The 11,697-nt window shown below is 58.8% G+C and overlaps 1 non-coding gene across 1 annotated transcript; it reads right to left on the bottom strand.

Annotated features, from left to right (window-relative positions):
- Positions 1-469: 469 nt before the first annotated feature.
- Positions 470-588, bottom strand: LOC131870878 (5S ribosomal RNA). The gene has a single exon (XR_009369179.1). It is a non-coding gene; the product is annotated as a 5S ribosomal RNA (ribosomal RNA).
- Positions 589-11,697: the final 11,109 nt, after the last annotated feature.

Here is an 11,697-nt window from a genome sequence, read left to right as displayed (position 1 = left end):
CAACTTTTTTTGCCTTTTCAGGAAACTTTTGAATGGAGCGCATCATTGGTGCGCTCCGAAGTGTGCTCCAAAGCTCTCTCCAGCTGCGTGCACCTGCCCCGGCCGCGCACCCGGCCCCGCCCAGCTTCGCTCACCTGTCCCGGGCGTCTGGTGCGGAACCTTAGAGTAAGAAACATCACCGTGCACCTTGGCCAACGTGCGCGACTCGACCGAGCGCGCACTGGCCGAGGTGCACACCGATTTCACCTGGGTGCGCGCGCAGCACCTCGGGCGCACCGGGGTGCGCGCACAACGCCCGGGTTGCACCGTGGCCTGTGTGCTCGGGGCGCCTCGGGTGCGCGCTCGGTGTCGCCCCCGCGCGCGCGGTAGTGCGGGCAGCGCACCCCGGCCCGGCCCGGCCCCGACGAGAACGCAAACGGGCAAAAGGTTTATTCAAATAGCATTGCGACGCCCGGCGAAAAACTAAAAAAGGGTGCAACACCGGGACTTCCCGGGAGGTCACCCATCCCAGTACTACTCCGGCCCAAGCGCGCTTAACTGCGGAGTTCTGATGGGATCCGGTGCACTAACGCTGGTATGATCGCACCCGTTATGAGCTTGTCGCAGTGTGTACTTAGCAAACCGCGACCCACGTGCGAATCCACCCCGGCCACCCACCCCCGTCGAGGTGCACACCCTCCCTCGCGAAGTGCGCCCCGTTCGCCAAGTGTGAGCCCTGCCCGGGTGCGCGCACCTTGCTAGGGCGTCGGGTGTGCACCCGGCCCGGCCTACGTGCGTGCACCTGGAGGGGGCGTCGTGTGCGTGCAGTGTCCCGTCTGCAACGCGGTGCCCACACACCACCTCGGGCGCAACGACCTGCGCTCACATGTGGGCCGAGTGCACCTTGGTGCATGTTCGGGGCGCCTCGGGTGCACGCTCGATCTTGCCCCGGTGCACCAAGGCGCTCGGTTTGCCCCGGGTGCGCACTTGGTGCAAGGTGGGCACCCAAAATAGGGATCAAGCACCAAAACACAAGTTTCGGGATGCAAAATGGGACCCAAGGACCACAAATGCGTTCCAAGACCCATGATGGGTCCACGAGAACAAAAATGTGTTCCGAGACTTAATAAACAAATATTGGGTTTTAGGAGAAGAAACATGCTCTGATGCCCAAAACGAGAATCGACCCCGAAAAGGCCACAGGCCAAAAGTGGGATGCGAGACAAAAAAAAATGGGACCCGAGGACCAAAATTGGGTTCCCAGGTCGAAGACAGGGCAACCGGACAAGAAACGACCTCTAAGGCTCGAAATGAGTCCCGACGACTAAAACTTGACAAGAAGCACCCATCAGGCACCCAACTCGACACCCATGGGATGCCGACCCACCCGGGCTTCCACCTAGCACACCTTGGCACCCACCCACCCTCGCACCCAACCTCGCACCCAACTTAGCACCTTTGAACCCACATTGGCACTCACCCTGACCCTGGCACCTTGGAACCCACATTGGCACTCACCTTGACCCTGGCACCCACCTTTGCACTCACCTTGGGACCCACCCTGGCTCCCACCTCGGCACCCACCCAGACACCCACCTTGGTTCCTTGGCACCCACCTTGGATCCTTGGCACCCACCCCGACACCCACCTTGGCACGCAACTTGGCTACTTGCCACCCACCTTGGCTCCTTGACGCCCACCCCGACAACCACCCCGTGACCTACCCTGGCTAGGGTTGGTGCACACCCACCCTGGTGCCCACCTTGGCACCCACCCTATGACCCACCTTGGCACGCACCTTAGTACCCACCCCGTTACCCACCCTAGGACCCACCCCGTGACCCACCTTGGCCAGGGTGGGTGCACCCACCCTGGTGCCCACCTTGGCACCCACCCATCCTAGCACCCAGCCTGTGACCGGGCTTGGAACCCAACCTTGCACCCGCACCCGTCTTGGCCAGTGTGGGTGCGCACCCATCCTGGCACCCACGTTGTGACACACCCTTTAACCCACGCACCCTAGCACCCACGTTGGCACCCACCTTGGAACCCAACCTAGCAACTTGGCACCCACCCCGTGACCCACCTTGGCATCCACCATAGCAGTCGCCGACTTGGCACCCACCTCGGCACCCACCTTGACACTTGTGGACCCACCTTGCCACTCACCCTAGCATCGACCCATCCTAGCACCCACCCTGGCACCTTTGCACCCTAGCACTCACCCATCCTAGCACCTAACCTGTGACCCACCTTGACACTCACCCTCGCACCCACCTTGGAACCCAACCTAGCACCCACCCACCCTGACACCAACCCTAGCACCTACCCACCCTTGCACCCACCCTGTGACCCATCTTGGCACCCACCCATCCTACCACTCAACCTATCACCCACCTTCTCACCCACCTTGGCATCCACCTTAGCACCCACCCACACTGGCACCTTGGCACCCACCTCGGGCAAGGTGGGTGCACACCCACCCTGGCACCCAATTTAGAACCCACCGAGCATGTTACCCACCTTGGCACCCACATTGCAGCCCACCCTAGTACCCACCCTATGACCCACATTGGCATCCACACCCTAGCACCCAGGCACCTCGACACCCGCCTTGACACCCACCCTAGCACTGAACCTGTGACCCACCTTGGAACTCACCCTAGAACCCACCCACCCTGTGAACCACCTTGGCATCCACCTTAGCACCCACCCACCTTGGCACCCACTCTAGCACTCACCCATCCTAACACCCAACTTGTTACCCACCTTGGCACCCGCCCTCGCGTCCACCTTGAAACCCACCCTAGCACCCACCCACGCAGGAGCCCACCTTGGCACCCAACCTAACACCCACGCATCCTGGCACCCAACTTGTGACCCACCTTGGAACCCACCCTAGTACCCACCTTTGAACCCACTATATCACCAACCCACCTTGGCACCCACCCTATGACCCTCTTTGGAATCCACCCTAGCACGCACCCACCCTGGCACCCACCATGGAGCGCACCCTAGCACCCACCCACCTCGGCACGCACCTCAACACCCACCTTGGTGTGCGCACTGCGCCAACCTCTCAAAGACCCTATGTGGTGCGCTCCAAAGTGTACACCTTTGGTGCGCTCCAAGGTGCGCACCTTTGGTGCACACCGAGGTGCACACCAAAGTGTGCACCGAGGTGAGCACCAAAGTGCACTCCAGGGTGCACACCAAGGCGTGCACCTTTGGTGCGGTCAATGCAAACGAATTCGGAAGTTGGGGTCGATGTCCTAATCGCTGCTGCAGACTACACGTATGAGAATCGGACAAATAGCTTTATATAGGGGAGGTGTTGCGTTTGATGGGTCGACTCCCCTGGTTGTGTGCACTGCACCAACTTCAAAGACCCTGTCTTGTTTAAGAAGTCAAAAGTTGGGGTGGATGTCCTAATCATTGCTGCAGTCTACGCATGTATGAGAATCAGACAAATAGCTTATATAGGGGAGGTGTTGCATTCGGTGGGTTGACTCCCCTGGTTGTGCGCACTGCGCCAACCTCAAAGACCCCGCATAGCAGAAGAAGTCGGAAGTCGGATTTTGGTGAGCACCAAGGCGTGCACCTTTGGTGCGGTCAACGCAGACGAATTCAGAAGTTGGGGTGGATGTCCTAATCGTTGTTGCAGGCTACACATGTATGAGAATCAGACAAATAGCTTATATAGGGGAGGTGTTGGGTTTGATGGGTCAACTCCCTTGGTTGTGCGCATTACGCCAACCTCAAAGACCTTGTTTTCGTTAAGAAGTCAAAAGTTGGGGTCAATGTCCTAATGGCTCCTGCAGGCTACACATGTATGAGAATCGGACAAATAGCTTATATAGGGGAGGTGTTGGGTTTGATGGGTCGACTCCCCTGGTTGTGCGCATTACGTCAACCTCAAAGACCTTGTTTTCGTTAAGAAGTCAAAAGTTGGGGTCGATGTCCTAATTGCTCCTGTAGACTACACATGTATGAGAATCAGACAAATAGCTTATATAGGGGAGGTGTTGGGTTTGATGGGTTGACTCCCCTAGTTGTTCGCATTACACCAACCTCAAAGACCTTGTTTTCGTTTAGAAGCCGAAAGTTGGGGTCGATGTCCTAATTGCTCCTGCAGGCTACGCATGTATGAGAATCAGACAAATAGCTTATATAGGGGAGGTGTTGGGTTTGATGGGTCGACTCCCCTGGTTGTGCGCATTGCGCCAACCTCAAAGACCCTGCATTGCGGATGAAGTCGAAAGTCAGAGTTTGGTGTGCTACAAGGTGTGGTCGAAGGTGCTCACCTAGGTGTGCACCTTTGGAGCACAGGAAAAGTGCCCTCCAAAAGTGCGCACCTTTGGAGTGCACAAAAGTGCCCTCCAAAAGTGCGCACCTTTGGAGCGCAGAAAAGTGCCCTCCAAAAAGTGCCCTCCAAAAGTGCGCACCTTTGGAGCGCAGAAAAGTGCCCTCCAAAAAGTGCCCTCCAAAAGTGCGCACCTTTGGAGCGCAGAAAAGTGCCCTCCAAAAAGTGCCCTCCAAAAGTGCGCACCTTTGGAGCGCAGAAAAGTGCCCTCCAAAAAGTGCCCTCCAAAAGTGCGCACCTTTGGAGCGCAGAAAAGTGCCCTCCAAAAAGTGCCCTCCAAAAGTGCGCACCTTTGGAGCGCAGAAAAGTGCCCTCCAAAAAGTGCCCTCCAAAAGTGCGCACCTTTGGAGCGCAGAAAAGTGCCCTCCAAAAAGTGCCCTCCAAAAGTGCGCACCTTTGGAGCGCAGAAAAGTGCCCTCCAAAAAGTGCCCTCCAAAAGTGCGCACCTTTGGAGCGCAGAAAAGTGCCCTCCAAAAAGTGCCCTCCAAAAGTGCGCACCTTTGGAGCGCAGAAAAGTGCCCTCCAAAAAGTGCCCTCCAAAAGTGCGCACCTTTGGAGCGCAGAAAAGTGCCCTCCAAAAAGTGCCCTCCAAAAGTGCGCACCTTTGGAGCGCAGAAAAGTGCCCTCCAAAAGTGCGCACCTTTGGAGCGCACAAAAGTGCCCTCCAAAAGTGCGCACTTTTGGTGCGCACCAAGGCGCTGGTTCGGTCGTTGCAGGCGAGTTCGGAAGTTGGGGTCGATGTCCTGAGCGGAGGTGCAAACTACACAGGTGTCGGAATCGGACAAATAGCTTATATAGGGGAGGTGTATGCTTCGATGGGTCGACTCCCCAGGTTGAGCGCACCGCGCCAACCTCAAAGACCCTACGGTATGGATGAAGTCGGAAGTTGGGTCCGATGACCGATTCGATTAGTAGGTATGCTCATGAGGTCGGAATTTGGGTCCGATGACCTGCCATGTGCAGGAAGGCGAATGTTGACACTGTGCGTTGCAAGGTGCACACCAAGGCGCTGGTGCGGTCTTTTTAGTCGAGTTCGGAAGTTGGGGTCGATGTCCTGATCGGAGGTGCAAGCTACACAGGTGTGGGAATCGGACAAATAGCTTATATAGGGGAGGTGTATGCTTCGTTGGGTCGACTCCCCGGGTTGAGCGCACCGCGCCAACCTCAAAGACCCTACGGTATGGATGAAGTCGGAAGTTGGGTCCGATGACCGATTCGATATGTAGGCATACTCGCGAGGTCGGAATTTGGGTCCGATGACCTGCCACGTGCAGGAAGGCGAATGTTGGCACTGTGCGTTGCAAGGTGCGCACCAAGGCGCTGGTTCGGTCGTTGGAGGCGAGTTCGGAAGTTGGGGTCGATGTCTTGATCGGAGGTGCAAACTACACAGGTGTGGGAATCGGACAAATAGCTTATATAGGGGAGGTGTATGCTTCGTTGGGTCGACTCCCCGGGTTGAGCGCACCGCGCCAACCTCAAAGACCCTACGGTATGGATGAAGTCGGAAGTTGGGTCCGATGACCGATTCGATATGTAGGCATACTCGCGAGGTCGGAATTTGGGTCCGATGACCTGCCATGTGCAGGAAGGCGAATGTTGGGACTGTGCGTCGCAAGGTGCGCACCAAGGCGCTGGTGCCGTCGTTGCAGTCGAGTTCGGAAGTTGGGGTCGATGTCCTGGTCAGAGGTGCAAACTACACAGGTGTGGGAATCGGACAAATAGCTTATATAGGGGAGGTGTATGCTTCGATGGGTCGACTCCCTGGGTTGAGCGCACCGCGCCAACCTCAAAGACCCTACAGTATGGATGAAGTCGGAAGTTGGGTCCGATGACCGATTCGATACGTAGGCATATTGGCGAGGTCTGAATTTGTGTCCGATGACCTGCCATGCGCAGGAAGGCGGAATTTGGGTCCGATGACCGAGTTGATGGCGTGCCATGCGCAGAAAGGCGGAATTTGGGTCCGATGACCGAGTTGATGTTGATGGCCCGCCATGCACAGGAAGGCGGAATTTGGGTCCGATGACCGATTTGAAGGCGTGCCATACGCAAAAAGGCGGAGTTTGGGTCCGATGACCGAGTTGATATTGATGGCCCGCCATGCGCAGGAAGGCGGAATTTGGGTCCGATGACCTGACATACGCATGGAGTCCGACTCGGGGGCCGATGTTCGATTCGATGACTTGCATTGTGGGTAAAGTCGGAAGTTGTGGTCTTTGACCCGATTCGATGACCAGACTTCGGCTGCTTGAGAATCGGACAAATAACTTATATAGGGGAGGTAGTGTTCTCGAGCATCCTCCCCCCGTGCCCGTTTATGTCGATTGATGCTGGTGCTCGACTGGTTGGAGCGCTCGGATGCAAAAATCTTGCACCAGGATTTATCGATTGTGATGGACACGGCAAGTCTCCTGATTGCTATGCAGGAGCTCATCGTGAATCTCTATGCGGCCTTGGTATGGACTCGACCTGCGGAATGGTTCGGCAATGGTAGTCGCTCCAACACGTCCTTGCAATGGCCACAGAGGTGATTCGACTAGAGCTCCAGTCTAGCTTTTGGGTTGCTTGGCGGACTGGTATAGCCGCGATCGAGTTCCGGCCATGAACGTTTTAGATAGCTCTTGGGCTTTCTGGGACGGAAGTCGGAAGTTTGGGCTGTTGTCCGATTTGATGACCATTCTTCGGATGTGTGAGAATCGGACAAATAACTTATATAGGGGACTGTGTTGTCTCACGCAGCCCCCTCCGTGCCCCTCTATCTCGACCGATGTTGGTGCTTGAAAGGGTTGGGATCGCTCGGATTTATAAACGTGCACCACCATTTGTCGAGTGTGAGGGACGCGGCAGGTCTCCTAAATGCTATGCGGGCGCTCTCTGAGAATCTCTATCCGGCCTCGACACAGACTAGTCTTGCTGAATGGTTTGGCACTGGTAGTCGATCCAACACGTCGTTGTTGTGGCCGCCTAGGCGATTCGATTCGAGCCCCCGTCTAGCTTTTGGGTTGCTTGGCGGATTTTGCCCTATCCGCAAGTGAGCTCGGTCCCTAAACGTTCGAGAAACCCGATTGCTATGCGCCGACTCTCTTTCTTGCGAGCCTCCATCTAGCTTTTGGGTCTCTACGGAACGGAAGTCGGAATCTGGGACCGTTGTTTGATTCGACGAGGCAGACTACGGTTGTGCGAGAATCGGACAAATAACTTATATAGGGGAGGTGTTGACTGGAGCATTCTCCCCCGTGCCCCTCTAACTCGACCAATGCTGGCGCTCGAACGGTGGTAGCGCTCGGATTTTCATTGAGCGCCAGCATTGGTCGATTTAGAGGGGCATGCGAGATTCCCGAATGCTATGCGAGGGCTCTAACGGAAATGTCTATTGGTTTCGGTATGGATGCAATTGCGAGTGGTTCGGCAAAGGTAGTCGTTCCGATGCGTCCATGTCGTGGCCAAATCGATAATTCGATTTGAGCCCTCGTATAGCATTTGGGTCTCTCGATGTGATTCCGCATTCCAGTCCCTTTGGGCACTGCTTGAGCCGCATCCCAGGGGGTTCCCTTCCCAATAATCTGCCTCGCAACCCGATTGCTATGCGGTGAGGCTCCTCGGCCGCCTCGGAACTATCTGTGTATCAGACGCATCGCGGGATAAGGGGTTGGCAACGGTAGTCGCCCAAAGCGCGTCCGATGCTTGGACCATTCCGAGGCGGCCCTGAAGCCTCTTCCGTCTAGCCGTTGGGTCCTTCTCGCCGCATCCCTCGCCTCGCACCCCGATTGCTATGCGGTGAGGCTCCTCGGCCGCCTCGGAACTATCTGTGTATCGGACGCGTCGCGGGATAAGGGGTTGTCACTGGTAGTCGCCCCAAGCGCGTCCGATGCTTGGACCATTCCGAGGCGGCCCTGAAGCCTCTTCCGTCTAGCCGTTGGGTCCTTCTCGCCGCATCCCTCGCCTCGCACCCCGATTGCTATGCGGTGAGGCTCCTCGGTCGCCTCGGAACTATCTGTGTATCGGACGCGTCGCGGGATAAGGGGTTGTCATTGGTAGTCGCCCCAAGCGCGTCCGATGCTTGGACCATTCCGAGGCGGCCCTGAAGCCTCTTCCGTCTAGCCGTTGGGTCCTTCTCGCCGCATCCCTCGCCTCGCACCCCGATTGCTATGCGGTGAGGCTCCTCGGCCGCCTCGGAACTATCTGTGTATCGGACGCGTCGCGGGATAAGGGGTTGTCACTGGTAGTCGCCCCAAGCGCGTCCGATGCTTGGACCATTCCGAGGCGGCCCTGAAGCCTCTTCCGTCTAGCCGTTGGGTCCTTCTCGCCGCATCCCTCGCCTCGCACCCCGATTGCTATGCGGTGAGGCTCCTCGGCCGCCTCGGAACTATCTGTGTATCGGACGCGTCGCGGGATAAGGGGTTGTCACTGGTAGTCGCCCCAAGCGCGTTCGATGCTTGGACCATTCCGAGGCGGCCCTGAAGCCTCTTCCGTCTAGCCGTTGGGTCCTTCTCGCCGCATCCCTCGCCTCGCACCCCGATTGCTATGCGGTGAGGCTCCTCGGCCGCCTTGGAACTATCTGTGTATCGGACGCGTCGCGGGATAAGGGGTTGTCACTGGTAGTCGCCCCAAGCGCGTCCGATGCTTGGACCATTCCGAGGCGGACCCGAAGCCTCTTCCGTCTAGCCGTTGGGTCCTTCTCGCCGCATCCTTCGCCTCGCACCCCGATTGCTATGCGGTGAGGCTCCTCGGCCGCCTCGGAACTATCTGTGTATCGGACGCGTCGCGGGATAAGGGGTTGTCACTGGTAGTCGCCCCAAGCGCGTCCGATGCTTGGACCATTCCGAGGCGGACCCGAAGCCTCTTCCGTCTAGCCGTTGGGTCCTTCTCGCCGCATCCCTCGCCTCGCACCCCGATTGCTATGCGGTGAGGCTCCTCGGCCGCCTTGGAACTATCTGTGTATCGGACGCGTCGCGGGATAAGGGGTTGTCACTGGTAGTCGCCCCAAGCGCGTCCGATGCTTGGACCATTCCGAGGCGGACCCGAAGCCTCTTCCGTCTAGCCGTTGGGTCCTTCTCGCCGCATCCCTCGCCTCGCACCCCGATTGCTATGCGGTGAGGCTCCTCGGCCGCCTTGGAACTATCTGTGTATCGGACGCGTCGCGGGATAAGGGGTTGTCACTGGTAGTCGCCCCAAGCGCGTCCGATGCTTGGACCATTCCGAGGCGGACCCGAAGCCTCTTCCGTCTAGCCGTTGGGTCCTTCTCGCCGCATCCCTCGCCTCGCACCCCGATTGCTATGCGGTGAGGCTCCTCGGCCGCCTTGGAACTATCTGTGTATCGGACGCGTCGCGGGATAAGGGGTTGTCACTGGTAGTCGCCCCAAGCGCGTCCGATGCTTGGACCATTCCGAGGCGGCCCCGAAGCCTCTTCCGTGTAGCCGTTGGGTCGTTCTCGCCGCATCCCTCGCCTCGCACCCCGATTGCTATGCGGTGAGGCTCCTCGGCCGCCTTGGAACTATCTGTGTATCGGACGCGTCGTGGGATAAGGGGTTGTCACTGGTAGTCGCCCCAAGCGCGTCCGATGCTTGGACCATTCCGAGGCGGCCCCGAAGCCTCTTCCGTGTAGCCGTTGGGTCCTTCTCGCCGCATCCCTCGCCTCGCACCCCGATTGCTATGCGGTGAGGCTCCTCGGCCGCCTTGGAACTATCTGTGTATCGGACGCGTCGCGGGATAAGGGGTTGTCACTGGTAGTCGCCCCAAGCGCGTCCGATGCTTGGACCATTCCGAGGCGGACCTGAAGCCTCTTCCCTCTAGCCGTTGGGGCTTTCTCGCCGCATCCCTCGCCTCGCACCCTGATTGCTATGCTGTGAGGCTCCTCGGCCGCCTTGGAACTATCTGTGTATCGGACGCATCGCGGGATAAGGGGTTGGCAGTGGTAGTCGCCCCAAGCGCATCCGATGCTTGGACCATTCCGAGGCGGCCCTGCAGCCTCTTCCGTCTAGCCGTTGGGGCCATCTCGCCGCATCCCCCACCTCGCACCACGATTGCTATGCGGTGAGGCTCCTTGGCCGCCTCGGAACTATCTGTGTATCGGACGCATCGCGGGATAAGGGGTTGTCACTGGTAGTCGCCCCAAGCGCGTCCGATGCTTGGACTATTCCGAGGCGGCCCTGCAGCCTCTTCCGTCTAGCCGTTGGGGCCATCTCGCTGCATCCCCCACCTCCTCGGCCGCCTCGGAACTATCTGTGTATCGGACGCATCGCGGGATAAGGGGTTGGCAGTGGTAGTCGCCCCAAGCGCGTCCGATGCTTGGACTATTCCGAGGCAGCCCTGCAGCCTCTTCCGTCTAGCCTTTGGGGCCATCTCGCCGCATCCCTCGCCTCGCACCCCGATTGCTATGCGGTGAGGCTCCTCGGCCGCCTGGGAACTATCTTCGTATCGGACGCATCGCGGGATAAGGGGTTGTCACTGGTAGTCGCCCCAAGCGCGTCCGATGCTTGGACTATTCCGAGGCGGCCCTGTGGCCTCTTCCGTCTAGCCGTTGGGGCCATCTCGCCGCATCCCCCACCTCGCACCCCGATTGCTATGCGGTGAGGCTCTTCGGCCGCCTTGGAACTATCTTCGTATCGGACGCATCGCGGGATAAGGGGTTGTCACTGGTAGTGGCCCCAAGCGCGTCCGATGCTTGGACTATTCCGAGGCGGCCCTGCAGCCTCTTCCGTCTAGCCGTTGGGGCCATCTCGCCGCATCCCCCACCTCGCACCCCGATTGCTATGCGGTGAGGCTCCTCGGCCGCCTTGGAACTATCTTCGTATCGGACGCATCGCGGGATAAGGGGTTGTCACTGGTAGTCGCCCCAAGCGCGTCCGATGCTTGGACTATTCCGACGCGGCCCTGTGGCCTCTTCCGTCTAGCCGTTGGGGCCATCTCGCCGCATCCCCCACCTCGCACCCCGATTGCTATGCGGTGAGGCTCCTCGGCCGCCTTGGAACCATCTTCGTATCGGACGCATCGCGGGATAGGGGGCTGTCACTGGTAGTCGCCCCAAGCGTGTCCGATGCTTGGACCATTCCTAGGCGGCCCTGAAGCCTCTTCCGTCTAGCCGTTGGGGCCTTCCCGCCCCATCCCTCGCCTCGCACCCCCGATTGCTATGCGGTGAGGCTCCTCGGCCGCCTTGGAACCATCTGTGTATCGGACGCATCGCGGGATAAGGGGTTGGCACTGGCAGTCGCCCCAAGCGCGTCCGATGCTTGGACCATTCCGAGGTGGCCCTGAAGCCTCTTCCGTCTAGCCGTTGGGGCCTTCCCGCCCCATCCCTCGCCTCGCACCCCGATTGATATGCGGTGAGGCTCCTCGGCCGCCTTGGAACTATCTGT

Source organism: Cryptomeria japonica, unplaced genomic scaffold (genome assembly GCF_030272615.1).
Source record: "Cryptomeria japonica unplaced genomic scaffold, Sugi_1.0 HiC_scaffold_354, whole genome shotgun sequence".
Classification (NCBI taxonomy): Eukaryota; Viridiplantae; Streptophyta; class Pinopsida; order Cupressales; family Cupressaceae; genus Cryptomeria; species Cryptomeria japonica.
The sequence above is the reverse complement of the archived record's forward strand: the minus strand, read 5'-3'. Positions and strand labels throughout refer to the sequence as shown.